The 12,500-nt window shown below is 43.6% G+C and overlaps 1 protein-coding gene across 8 annotated transcripts in view; it reads left to right on the plus strand.

Moving 5' to 3' along the window:
- Positions 1-12,500, plus strand: part of LOC143039425 (cytosolic carboxypeptidase 1-like) — a 193,043-nt gene that overhangs the window by 24,353 nt on the left and 156,190 nt on the right. The window contains exon 1 of one of the 8 annotated variants that reach the window (XM_076209451.1): positions 3,971-4,010. The exons of the other annotated variants lie outside the window; for them this stretch is intronic. The gene's annotated coding sequence lies outside the window, so the exon portion shown is untranslated. Of the gene's footprint in view, positions 1-3,970; positions 4,011-12,500 lie in introns of those variants that run through there. 8 annotated transcript variants of the gene reach the window in all.

Consider the following 12,500-nt stretch of genomic DNA (forward strand, 5'->3'; position numbering starts at 1 on the left):
TGATTCACGTCACGGTCTAGGGGACGACGTGACGTCGCGGTCTCGAGGCGACGTGACGTCAAGGTCTTGGAGGCGACGTGACGTCACGGTCTCGGAGGCGACATGACGTCACGGTCTCGGAGGTGACGTGACGTCAAGGCCTCGTAGTCGACATGACGTCACGGCCGCATGATGTCAAGACCTAAGAATCGACATGACATCACGTCTTTAGACATGACGTCACATGGGCCTATATTATGTGATTTAGGAACTTGACGTCACAGGGCCCGCTTCCTAGGAAGTGGTCTCATGTCACCAGTGACATCGATGACGTCATCACTGACATCGATGACGTCAGCGTTGGGATGTTAATGATTCTTATGGCAATTGAACTTAACCCGTTGGAGCATCGGAGTCTGGCACAGATGACTATCAATATTATGTAATAACACAGACAGATTTAAAAAAAGGCAATAAAAAAACGAAAACGACAATACGAAATAAATATCGCTGATAAATCCAAAGGTAATCCAAAAGAATTCTATAGTTACCTTGAAGTTAAAAAAAGTTATTTGGAGTCACATTGGACTTAGGACAATCCTAGTTTTCTAGTTAGTTTCTATAAATCACAAGTTAGTGTGTCGTTCCCTCTAAATTTGATTTTGGCGAAGGTGTTGGTTATTTATTCATTTTTCGTAACATTTATCCTTATTTCGTACTTTGATTCTGGCTGCCGCCAGGCGATTTTATTCAGCTGAAAGGTTTCAGGAAGTCTGGGAATATACGATAAATTAGAACGAGAAGGAAATAACAGTCATTGTGGCAGCCGGTTGACGTCATTAAGTTCATGACGTCACGTGGTTGTGGGCCAGTGGGTGGCCCGATGTATTCTTTGTCCTACCCTTCTTGGGCGAGAGAGAGAGAGAGAGAGAGAGAGAAGTTGAAGAGGTTAACGACCCATTTGGGGACGGAAGTCCCTTGTGGTGGGGGTGGGGGGGGCTGTTACTCTTGTGAAAGGAAATGAGGACGTAAAGGCATAATGGAAGAGAAGGAGGGGAGGAAGGAGGACGTAGATTGTAGGGTTGGCAGAAATTAAATGATCGGCATTTTTATTATTATTATTATCGTTATTTATGATGATGATGATATGGTTTAACGTCACATACTCCCCCCCCCCCCTGTCGGGAGGCTAGGACGGTGCCCCTCACAGAGGGCTTTTGTAGCGTGGAATTTAATGAACCATGCCCTTGGTTCAACTTCGCCGGTGGCAGGATTCGAACCGCCCTCACCTCGACCTTCGCCGTAAGTAACGACACCTTAACCCGCTCAGCCAGCGAGCTTCCTAAGGTTCGGCCATCGCGTAGCTTCGAACTCGGGTCCCTCTGTGTGCGAGTCACAAGCGTTACCGTTTCGCCACTCGGCGAATAATTACACTGTACAACAAATTTCAGGATTAAGAAAAAAACATAGTTCTCATGTGCGTTTTATTATGAAGTTCAGTGTGCTGAATTCAAATGTGATAACAAAAATTTCATGCCACTTCACAATTTTTTGTAAATCGCTGTTTTAATAATTATGCAATTAATAGAGATTTCCAAGGTTCCATAAATGTATTTTGCTCCCAAAGTCAGATTAAATGTCTTCATTGTATTTATTTAATTAATATATAATGAATCGGCATGTTTGTTAGCTTTATATGATGTATTAACCTACAATCTATTATTTACTTCTTCTTTTATAAGACGTCTCGGGCGTGTCATGCTTCAGGTTCCAACAGAAGTCAGCCAGCATAGCAGGGCTCCATTTTCCCTTGTACCTGTTTTCCATTGACGCTATATCTTGATGGAACCTCTCTCCATGTTCATCACTCACATCTGCTGCATTCTCTGGGAAGAGGGACAGATGAGAATGAAGAAAGTGTATCTTCAGTGACATATTGCATCCGAGATCTTGGTAGCATTTGATTAGACTCTCCACTTTACGCTCTCGCTGGGACTCTTGGTGCTTTCCCAGAAGCCCTTTGCATACATCTTTGAATGCATGCCAGGCCGCTAGCTCAGGTTCATCCATTGTCGCCTCAATGTCCTCATCATTTATAAGCTTGCGAATCTGAGGGCCTACAAATATACCCTCTTTAATCTTGGCATCACTAATTTTAGGGAAGATCCCTTTGAGATACTGGAAACATGGCTTGTTATGTTGCAGTGCTTTGGTAAATTGCTTCATTAGGCCTAGTTTTATATGCAGTGGTGGCAAAATGATTTTCTCCTTCTTAACTAGTGGCTCATGAATTACATTATGGCATCCAAGCGTCATAGATTCCCGAGATGGCCATTCTGAGCGTATATAATGTTCTGATCTGGCCCTACTGTCCCACTTGCAAAGAAAGCACATAAATTTGGTGTATCCAGTTTGTAGCCCATTAAGTATGGCTACTACTTTCAAGTCGGCACAAATTAACCACTCATGCTCTTTGTAACTTATGCGGTCTAGAATAAAAGCAAGGTTCTCATATGTCTCTCTTAAAATGACTGAGTAAGCAACTGGAACTGAAGGCATGGTGTTCCCAATGTGCAACAGAACTGCTTTTATGCTGTAAAGGGATCCATCTATGAATAGCTTCCACTCATTGGGTTCATAGGAGAGCTCAAGGGCACTGAATAGGCCTCTGATATCATTACAATAAGTCAAGTTGTTTTCCAAAGTGAAGAAATCCTGTAGATTTGCAGAACGCTTCCTAAATACTGTAATTCGAGCTTCTTCATCCAACAGGTGCCATTGTTGCAAACGTGAGGCCAGGAGTTCACTCTGTTGCTTAGTAAGTGTTAGATCACGAACTATATCATTGAGTTCTGGTTGGGTGATGAGGTGTGGTTTCTTATCAGATTCAAGTTGTGTCGTATACGTTGCATCTTGAGATTCTGAATCGTCTGAGTTGCTCGTGTCATCGCTTGGTAGTTCAGAGGGCGGCTGTGGTACAGGAATATCACTTGAATGTAGAACTGGGCGAATAGCAGACTGAAGATCTGGATACACGATAGATTTCTTGCCTTTTCATTTTTGACCTGCAGGAAAATAAAATAAAATCAGACTAAAAATGGATACTATTGGTTGTGATCACGTGCAAAAATAGTGGAAGTGCAACTTATTATGTATTTCGATCTTTTTTATTGATACATCTCTTGAAAATATATATAAAAACAGTAAAAAATAAACACTGGTACGCCAAACATGAGGCCAGTCCCTTTGCCTTTCACCCAGGCAGAAAGGGAACTTGTACACCTGACACAACATATGTGAGGTGCCCAGCTTTTGTCCTGGTCACCCACTTTACATCCAAAGTACAGCTCATAAAGTTTCTTTACACGTTGAGTCAACTGTCTCTTGTATTGCCTTAATGTAACTGATCCACATATATAACAAAACTTGTCTGGCGAATTCTTGCATTCTCTAGGCATCTTAACTCTGTATCCTGTTAAGAAAAAAAAAACACATAGCTATGTGAAAAATTATGTAAATGGTAAAAGCAACAAAAAATACCGTTCAGATAGACATTGCGGGCACTGCTATTTACGAAGAACTGGAGGGTCACAGAAAGAAACTGATGTTATATTCGTGATCTACGCAAAAAATAACTCTAGAGAAGGATAGTCTCATTTCCGTTTTTTTTTTTTTCATTGTTATACAGTGTTATCATTATTATTATTATTATTATTATTATTATTATCATTATTTTAGTATCAATATTGTTATTATTATTTTAACAAAATCGTATTTCATTTTTTTTCTATTTTGTTTATTATTATTATTATTATTATTATTATTATTATTATTATTATTATTATTATTTTTTTTTTTTTTTTTTTTTTTTTTTTTTTTTTTTTTTTTTTTTTTTTTTTTTTTTTTTTTTTTTTTTTTTTTGTGAAGGTCGTGCTCCAGTCACAAGAGGATGCTGCGGGACTCTGGTCCGTAGAGATGCCCCTACTGCATAACACATAAGTCATCAATACACTTATGCGGGAAAAGCGAAGGTAGTGATGGTGGTGAAAGGCAGACTACAGCAGTCTGTAGTGCTGAAGATTGTATAAGTAGTCCCACATATACTAAACTGTTATTGGACGCCATTTTTCTAACAATCATGTATATATACTCCTGTGAGTGTATATATATATATATATATATATATATATATATATATATATATATATATATATATATATATATACCCAGTGATTAGGAAGGCATTTTCTGAGGTGAAATTATGTAGATAGAATGTGTCTGGCAACCTCCTGCTGCCCCACTGGGCCAACAGAGGGGAACTTGAGGGAGAACCCAGCCGGTCGCTTCCACACTGCCGTAGGAAGAGCATTTACAAGTAATCCCTCTCTTAGGGGCATTGCCTTTTTCACAATGGTTTTCTTCTTTTCCCTGGGATATGTATCATTACCATGTCATAAGAAAACTTCTTCAGATTTGATTCCGAAGAACGCTCTATGATGTTCAAAACCTATAGAAAAATCTTCCTAGGACGTCCTATACTAGGTTTCTGGGATGGTATCTCCATCTCTTCCTAAGGCAGTGTGGGAACAACTGGCTGGGTTCTCCCTCATGTTCCACTCTGTTGGCCCAGTGTGATAGCAGGGGGTTACCAGATACATTCTATCTACATAATTTCACCCCAGAAAATGCCTTCCTATTTTTGTCATCAATATGCGGCCGCAAGGGGTAGGCGCCGTATTCTTTTGACGAGTACTGTATCTATCTATCTATCTCTCTCTCTCTCTATATATATATATATATATGTGTGTGTGTGTGTGTGGTCTGAACGGGAAAGGAAAGTAAATGGATTTATAAATAAGTTGACAAATATGCGACTAATTCAGAGAATGTACAGATGAATAATAGAAAGAACGAAGACTCAGGTAGAATAAATTAAAAATATAAATATATGAATAAACGCGGAGATAGATAAGAATAATAAAGATAATTGCATGGAGGTCTGACCTTGTGAAGCCGGTTTGAGCTCGGTGGTTTGAAGCGGCCAAGGTCTCGTGGTCCAGTAATTAACGGACGCAGGTTTGAATTTGAATCGGGACTGTCCGGTAATTAACGGACGCAGGTTTGAATTTCAGTCGGGGCTGTCCAGTAATTAATGGACATAGGTTCCAGCGAGGATGAATGAAATCGGGAAGATTTTTGTCCTTTTAAGTAAAATTGCAAAGCGCTCGTTCAGCACCGGTCCGCAAAGAGTTTGAGAGAAAATAAGTGAATTAAGTTACAAACCTCTTAAGTTTGGAAATTCCCCGCCACTTCCTCAGGTAGTGGACGGGGAGTGGGGAAGGAAGGGCTCCCCCTTTCAATCAGATTGTCTTAAATTAGCAAGAAAACATATATGGAAGAACGACCACCCTGATCTACAGGTTTTGATAACATTAGAAAATAATTTCATAAGTTTTCGTCGGACTTGGGGGCGGGGAATCAGTTGTTGATGAACGAAACATTGTGAACGTTGTGGTGTGGCAGACAACGCCGTCGTGTTGTATTCACTTAACACGAAGGGTCAAGGTACAGGAAGGACGATGAGGTCGTAAGTCTTTATAGTCCGTTTATGAGGAGGACGAGGGTGGGGAGGGGAGGAGGAGGAGGAGGAGAGAGAGGTAGAAGAGGAGAATGAAGAAAACGAGGAAGAAGAGCAAAACTGAAAAAGAGGAAAAGTGGAGAAGAAGAAAAAGTGGATGGGGGAAGAGGAGGAGGACGAAGAAGAAGAAAAACAGGAGGCGGGGAGGAAGAGAAATAAGAGATGAGGAGGAGGAGGAGGGGGAGGAAGAATAGGTGCAAGAGGAGGAACGGACGTTATTTCATCGTATGACGCCATTACATTGTATGACGTCATATTCCATGACGTCATTACATTTTGTGAAGTCCGCTTGACCTATGAGGTCATTATCTTGATGGGGAAGAGACCTCTTATGGCAGGCGATGTGTCAAGTGTGTCATGTTGGTTGTGACACCAATGTGTCATGTTGGCCGTGACACCAATGTGTCATGTTGGTTGTGACACCAATGTGTCATGTTGGCCGTGACACCAATGTGTCATGTTGGTTGTGACACCAATGTGTCATGTTGGCCTTGACACCAATGTGTCATGTTGGCCGTAACACCAATGTGTCATGTTGGTTGTGACACCAATGTGTCATGTTGGTTGTGACACCAATGTGTCATGTTGGCCGTGACACCAATGTGTCATGTTGGCTGTGTCATGTTGGTCGTGACACCAATGTGTCATGTTGGCCGTGACACCAATGTGTCATGTTGACCGTGACACCAGTGTCATGTTGGATGTGACACCAGCGTGTCATGTTGGTTGTGACGCCAATGTGTCATGTTGACTGTGACGCCATTGTGTCATGCTGACTGTGACGCCATTGTGTCATGTTGGTTGTGACACCAGTGTCATGTTGGATGTGACACCAGTGTGTCATGTTGGTTGTGACGCCAATGTGTCATGTTGACTGTGACGCCATTGTGTCATGCTGACTGTGACGCCATTGTGTCGTGTTGGTTGTGACACCATTGTGTCATGTTGGTTGTGACACCATTGTGTCATGTTGGCCGTCACAGCTTTGAAGCGAAAACGGAAGAAAGCGGGATGGAGGCAGGGAGCAGCAACGGAGTGGAAGAGGAAGAGTTGAAGAAGATGGATGAACGAGGAGGAGGAGGAGGAGGAGGAAGAAGAGATAAGGAGTTTGAATGATGAGGAAGAGGATCTGGGGAGGTGAAGATGAGGAGGAGGAATAGGTGATGAGTTGAATGTTGAGGAAAGATAGGAGATAAGGAGATGAATTAGGAGGAGATGAGGAGTTGAGTGGTGAGGAAGATGATGTTGATAAGGAGGAGGAAGAGGAGGAAGAATAGGAAAAGCTAAGAACATGAATAAGAAGATAAGGAGGAGGAGGAGGAGGAGGAAGAGGATAATGATAATGATCATGAGGATAATGTTGATGAAGGCTATGATGATGAAGGTGAAGAGGACGACGGTGATGATGATGGGGAGGAGGAGGAGGAAGAGGAGGAGAGAGGGAAGAAGTTGCAGTGTCGGGAGTCTTTACAGTCCGTTTGTGTTGATAGGACGACCATGAGGAGCAAAGGAGGAGGAGGAGGAGGAAGCGGGACATGATCAAATGAAGAACAAGGAGAGGAAGGAAGAGGAGGAGAAAAAGAGGAAATGGAAAAGAGGAACAGGAGTAGGTATACCAAGAGGAGGAAAAATAAAGAAAAAGGAGAGGAAGGAAAAAAGAAGAGGAGGAAAATTAAAGAAAAGGAGAGGAAGGAAAATGAAGAGGAAGAAAATTAAAGAAACGGGAGAGGAAGGAAAATGAAGAGGAGGAAAATGAAATAGAAAAGGAAGAACAAAAAAAAAGGAGAAGGAGGAAGTGTAAATGTGGTTTGGAGAACGAAGAAGAAGAAAAAGAGGGAGATAATTAGGAGGAGGAGGCAAACTGAGGGAGAAGGAGCGAAACTCTGGAGTACCTGTTGGCAGCAAAACCAAAATGCGGAGGAAGAAGAAGGAGGAGGAGGAGAGAGATGATGAAGGAGAGAAGAAGATAAAGGAGACTGACGCAGCGAGAGAGATAGAAAAGAGAAGAATGACTGAAGTGTGATGACTGATAGTAGTGGAAGTAGTAGTAGCAATAGTAGTAGAAGTAGAACTAGTAGTAGATGTATTAGCAACAGTTGAAGTAGCAACAACAGTAGGAGTAGTAGTAGATGTATTAGCAACAGTTGAAGTAGCAGTAGCAGCAAAAGTAGAAGTGAAACTAGTTGTAGATGTATTAGCAACAGGTGAAGTAGCAGCAGCAACAGTAGAAGTATTATTGTTATTATTATTGTTATTATTAGTAGTAGTAGTAGTGGTAGCAACAGCAATAGTGATACAGTAAAGTTCCTTTTTATCCGACTTTGGTGGGACCTACCCTAGATCAGATGTTTGGAAAAGTCGGATGTTTGGACGTACACTACAAATAAAAAATAAAATAATACGGTACAATAAAGCATGATAAACAACACGGCAGTGTGGAGGAGATATAACTACCAAAGGCCAAATGCAAACACTGAAAGGACCGCGAAAATAGTAGCCGACTTGAGCGCCACGAGTCTGTAGCGGCGATAGCAACAACTAAACAATCACTCGACGGTCGGATGTTTGGATAAATTCAACTTTTATCCGACCTGGGATATTGAAGAAAAAAGTCGGATGTTTGGACTAGTCGGATGTTCGAAGGTCGGATAAAAGGAGTTTCACTGTAGTAGAAGTAGTATTAGTAGTTGTAGAAGCAATACTAATAGTAATAGAGGAAGAAGTTGTGGTGGAAGAAGTAACAGGAAATGAAACTGCAACACACTGGGCAAAGGTGACAAACCCGGTCGTAAACTTCTCCGTTTTATATGAACAGTGTCAAACAGGCCACGCCCACTGGCATAACTCACTCCTCTGTGAGTGGCTAACGTGACCGTCAGCCCACAGCGTCTTGTCCTCAGGCGACCAATCACTGGCCGAAATCGGGGTAGAGGGGCGGGGCTAGGCTGACATTATTTTACTGAACAGAGCACAAACAAGTTGGAAGGGTTTATGTTTCAAGAAGAATGGTTGTATTTTACGGAACATAAGGAGGTCTGTGATGGGGACGATTTCTATTGCACAGGCGGGCGGGCGGGGGCGGGGAGGAGAACTGACGTCGTTAACAAACTTGAAAGAAAGTTCAGATGAGTGAAATGACTAGGCTGTCACCACCATCAATTCCTACACACACACACACACACACACACACACACACACACACACACACACACACACACACACACACACACACACACACAGAGAGAGAGAGAGAGAGAGAGAGAGAGACGACAACAGACAAGTCAAGGTGAGAATTAAAGAGAGAAAACGAAATGAGAAAATGGAGAGGAGAGAGGTAAGGAAACGAGAAAAATAGTGGAGAAAGAGAGTAGAGGAGAGAGAAAATGAAACGGTAGAAATAGTAGAGTAAAGAGAGAGGATAAAAGAGTAGGTAGAAAGAAAGAGAGAAAGAGAGAGAAGACGAGAGGGGGGATAAAAAGAGTAGAGAGAAAGAGCGAAAAGGAAAAGAGGAGAAAGGAAAGAAGATGAGAAAGAGTTGAGAGAGGAGACAAGAGATCGAAAAATCAGGTTTAAGAAAAGACAAAATATCGGTCATGAAACAACAAGCAGCAACGTGATGGACGAAATGGCGACTTTCTTAAGCGATGGTGAGCAACACTTCTTGAAAGAAACAGAATCATCATAACAAAAAGTTTTAGCAGGAGTTGCCAAAAAGGGGGAGGGGGAGGGGGGATGGGTAGTGGGTGGGTGGGAGTTCAGGGGGAGTGTGCAGCTGTCTCTAAGGGCTGGGGGTGGGAGAAGGGAAGAGGACGGTAGAAGAAGACTGACAAAGAAGAAAGGTGAAGGGAATGGGTGGATGGGAGAAGGGTGTTTATTAACACTGCCAAGGGAGTAGAGGGGAAGTTAATTGAGAGAATGTAAAGGAAGTTTTGTAAAGGTTAAAGCCAGGAAGGGCAAGGGACAAAGGAGAGGATATTAGAGTGGATGTTGTGTTCAGCAGGTGGACTTCACATTGAGATAGTGGAGGGAATGTGGAGGAGAGGGAAAGTGTGGAGGAAGTGGAGGCGGAGGGGGAGGGGGGGAGTGGAAGGGGAAAGTCAACTTCTTTAGGACTTGAGTAACTCTGTGTTGGGGGGTTTTGAGGGACGAAGAATCTTATCTTGGCCGAATAAAACAGATTGGCGTCTGTACAGAAGTCTGTACTGAAGTCTCGCTCGCCTCAAGGCAACAGAAGAGCCTGGCGACAGCTAGGGTGTCACCCTATTTCGTTTTAGGATAATTGTCGCTAGGTGATTTTAATCGACGGAGGGGAGGAGGATGCGGGACGAAATAGGAGGAGGAAGAAGAAGAAAATGAGGAAAATGAATAAGGATGAAGAGGAGGAGGAAGAAGAATAGAAAGAATGAAGAGGAGGAGGAGGAAGAAGAAGGTGAGGAAAATGAATAAGGATGAAGAGGAGGAGGAGGAATAGAAAGGATGAAGAGGAGGAGGAGGAAGGAGAAGGTGAGGAAAATGAATAAGGATGAAGAGGAGGAGGAGGAAGAAGAAGAAAAGGAATAAGGATGAAGATGAGGAGGAGGAGGTGGAATAGAAATGATAAAGAGGAATAGGAGGAGGAGGAGGAGGAAATGGAATAGAAAGGATAAGGAGGAGGAGGATGAAGATGAGGAAAATGAATAAGAATGAACAGGAGGAGGAGGAGGAGGAGGAGTAATAAAAAGGATGAAGAGGAGGAGAAATAAGGATCAAGAGGAGGAGGAGGAACAGAAAGGATGAAGTGTCTTTGTTAGCAGTAACCAGCGCTTCTGTCTACGGGAACAAATTCTCATCGAAGTGATGGAGTCGTCGAAGCGTAACTCTGGGCCGGTAGGGTGTAACTAAAGCTCCTATAATATGGACTGCATAAGACTGAGGTAGTCAGTACTCCATATAAAGAGGAGGAGGAGGAAAAAAGAGGAGGAGAAAGATGAAGAAGAGGTGGAGGAGGAAGATGAAGAAGAGGAGGAGGAGGAAGATGAAGAAGAGGAGGAAGAAGATGTGATTCGGGAGTAAAACTGTTTGAGCGTTGATCATTTGGGGGGAGGAGGAGGAGAATGGGAAGAATAAAGTATTGGCAGCAGAGAAAGGAGGGGAGAGAGGAGAAGGGTGGGGAGGGGAGGGGGAGAGGGGGACATAGGGAGAATGTGAGGGGAGGAGAAAGAAGAGGGGGAGGGGGGAGAGGGGGACATAGGGAGAATGTGAGGGGAGGAGAAAGAAGAGGGGGAGGGGGGAGAGGGGGTGTTGTCGAGTGGTGAGCTTTCAAGCTTCGAGAATAACTCTTATCTTTGTTTGTTTGTTTTGTTTTGTTGCCGTTCCCAGTCACCTATATTGGTCATCTCTCCTTCCTCTCTTCCTCCCCTCCCTCCTCACCCCCTTCCTCTCCTCTCTCCCTTCCTCTCTCTCCTCTCTCCCTTCCTCTCTCTCCTCCCTCCTTTCCCTCATATTCTTTCTTATACCATCCATTCTTCCATTCCACTATCTTCCCCTCACCCTCCCACTCCTTCTCTCACTCCCTCTCTCACTCCCTCTCTCTCTCTCTCCCTCCCACTCTCTCTCTCTCTCTCTCTCTCTCTCTCTCTCTCTCTCTCTCTCTCTCTCTCACTCACTCACTCTCTCACTCTCTCACTCTCTCACTCTCTCTCTCACTCCCTTTCTCATTATTCTCTCCCTCCTTCTCTTCTCCATCTCTTCTTTATCTCCATTCTACTTTACTCCCTCTTTCTTTCCCTCCCCCCTTCACCCCCTCCCCTCTTCCCTCTCTCCCTCCTTCTCTCCCTCCTTTTCTCCCTCCTTTTCTCCTTTCCTCCTTCTCTCTCCTCGCTTCCCTCTTCCCCCCTTCCATCTTCCCCCTTCCCTCTTTTCTTCTTCCTTCTCATCTCCCTCCCCCTTCCCTCTTCCCCCTTTCTCTCTCCTCTCTCTCTCTCTCTCTCTCTCTCTCTCTCTCTCTCTCTCTCTCTCTCTCTCTCTCTCTCTCTCTCTCTCTCTCTCTCTCTCTCTCTCTCTCTCTCTCTCTGTGTGTGAAGGAACATAAACTGTGTCCCTGTTAGTGTGATCATTAGACAAAAGAACACATCTCAGCGTCACAAAAGGAGCCATAAAATATGTTCTGTAACTCATCAACACCTTCTTGTGTGTCATTAGGCCCGCGAATTGGCGTGCATTTAATTTCACTCTTGTCCAGGTGTTTTAACTGGCTTTTTAATTTCGCGAACATTTATACCTGTTCTCTTTAATCTTGCAACGAGTTGCCGTATATCTTTACTTTTCGGGTCATTGTTGTAGCTTCGTGAATTTGGAGCACCATCCAGGCTTGTTCGTGTCGTCGTTGCCTGATATGAACTGCCCTTTTCTTGTTTCGATTTTGATGTCTATCGCGCTGACACAATTCTGTCAGCGTTGTCAAAGGAGTCTGAGGATTGTGATGTAAAGTGTGTGTGTGTATGCATGCATGTGTACGTCACTGTGTGTACATGTGTGTGTGTATATTTATGTGTGTGTGTGTGACTTTGTGTGTATGAGAACACATTCGCGCGTGCCTGTGTGTAAGATTTCGTATATGTGTGTTTGTGTGCGTGTGCGTGCGTGCTGTGTATGTGTGTGTGTGTGTGTGTGTGTGTGTGCGTTCGTGCGTGCGTGGACCGCCCTGCCCCCAATTACCTGGCGTCGTTGTCTCATCTGTCTTCATCCTTTTGTCTTCCGGAGTTTAGTCTTCCTCCTCCTCCTTCCTCCTTCTTCCTCCTTCCTCCTTCATTCTTCCTCTATCCTTCGCCTCCTCCTCCTCCTCCTCCTCCTCCTCCTCCTTCCTCCTTCTTCCTCCTTTATTCTTCCTCTATCCTTCGCCTCC

Source organism: Oratosquilla oratoria, chromosome 26 (genome assembly GCF_046742065.1).
Source record: "Oratosquilla oratoria isolate Oo_2021 chromosome 26, ASM4674206v1, whole genome shotgun sequence".
Classification (NCBI taxonomy): Eukaryota; Metazoa; Arthropoda; class Malacostraca; order Stomatopoda; family Squillidae; genus Oratosquilla; species Oratosquilla oratoria.